Source organism: Anneissia japonica, unplaced genomic scaffold, assembly GCF_011630105.1.
Source record: "Anneissia japonica isolate Jap-2015-1 unplaced genomic scaffold, ASM1163010v1 scaffold251325_len469956_cov165, whole genome shotgun sequence".
NCBI lineage: Eukaryota > Metazoa > Echinodermata > Crinoidea > Comatulida > Comatulidae > Anneissia > Anneissia japonica.
Genome location: NW_022730291.1, coordinates 361,732 through 363,567, shown reverse-complemented (window position 1 = coordinate 363,567; position 1,836 = coordinate 361,732).

The following is a 1,836-nucleotide window of genomic DNA, read 5'->3' as shown; positions in this document are numbered from 1 at the left end:
GTCATATTATAGTAGCTCGATGCCTATCAAATAAGCAATAAAAATTCGCCATAATTCGTCAAATATCCGTGGCTGCCTGGAACCCCACCGCAGTGGCATAAGCAAGAATTTAGTCTAATGAAACTTGTTTATCATCTTGATACCTTCTGACGAAAACATCACCGAAAAAATAGATAAAATGAAGACAGTTATTTAGTATAACTTTATTCGGAAAATTAATCCCAAAATCGAGTTGCCGTCCCCGGCGTTGTCAGTGACGTCGTATGATTTGTGTGCGATTTTTACCAATTAACCCCTAAGTAAAAAATAGTTGAGCCATGTAGTACCTTACAAATCAATCCAGAAGCCTGGTAGTTTGTTGATTGTTTATTGGTAGCGTCCTCGCTGCCAAAAATAGTTTTTTGGCAGTTGCGTCCCCGGTGACATCGTGAGGGCATGGTGAAGGCTGAGTACAATTTGGTGGCACATCGATTGAGTATTTTCATTCATCTGGCCATGTAAGTCAGTGGTGTATCTAGATGTTTTGAAATGGGGGAGGTGCGCGAAGCTGAAGTGGGGAGGGGGCTTGATGATCAGTTGAGGGGTGCTAATTCGCAAAATAAGGTGATTTTAGGTGATGTTTAACTACTTGACCGTGATTTGAAACCAGTGTCAGTATAATAGGTAAGCATGTGGTTAACTTAAGAAAGAATTTAGTCCAATGAAACTGTTTATAATCTTGATACCTTCCGACGAAAACTGACCATACCGGCGTCACCAAAGGGGTCCCCACCGATCGTTCTAACGTGACCTTGTTATGTGGGTGTTTTATAGAGAATAGTAATATCACCGAAAAGATAGATAAAATGACAGTTGAATGACCAACAAAGACAATTGAAGACAATACGGTAGTTCGTCATTAGAAGGTATTTAGTATAACTTTATTCGGAAAATTAATCTCAAGATCGAGTTGCCGTCCCCGGCGTTGTCAGTGACGTCGTATGATTTGTGTGCGATTTTTACCAATTAACCTTAAAGTAAAATATAGTTCAGCCATGTAGTACCTTGGAAATCAACCCAGAAACCCGGTAGTTTGTTGATTGTTTATTGGTAGCGTCCTTTCGCTGCCAAGTTTTTTGGTAGTTGGCAGTTATCTTGACAAGTCGACATAATAAAAGTTATGTTGTCATGACAAGATACAATTTGTACTTTAGAAATGTGATTTCAAAAAAGTAGTGCATCGTATACGTAAGGGCTTGTTTTGTTCAAACAACATCGATAACATTGACTAAGTTAGTATAATTTAAGATATATTATTATTTTTATGAATGTGGGTATGTTTGTTTGTTTATTTATTTATTTACTCTAAGATACAGATGGCAGGCTATAAAGGAAATTCCTATTCCCAATAGGATTCATTTACCATATACATTCAGAACAAATAGAACTTTATTAATAAATTTTGTTAACCTAAAAATCCATTAAATACGACTTGCTATACATAAGGCTATAGGCGTCTTCCCCGGAACCGACTGGGGCTTTCCCCTGCCTCCCAGCAGGCAAAGTTTGAACAAATTGTTAGCTCAAAAATAGAAATAATAGAAATTTTTAAGTAATTCGTATATAACTCGCACAGGTTGTTGTTCGCACAAGTGGATCTTCTTCTACTCGAACTAGCATCCGCTCGAAAAAAATCCGCTCGAATTCGCTCGAATTGGCCTTCGCTCGAATTGGCATCCGCTCGAATTGACTGGTTCCCAGGCTGGAAAATGAAAGGTTGTTGTTTGTTGTTATTTCGCAATTCGCGACGTCATCAACGAGTACAATACATTCAATCCCGTAACATGATTGGTCTAT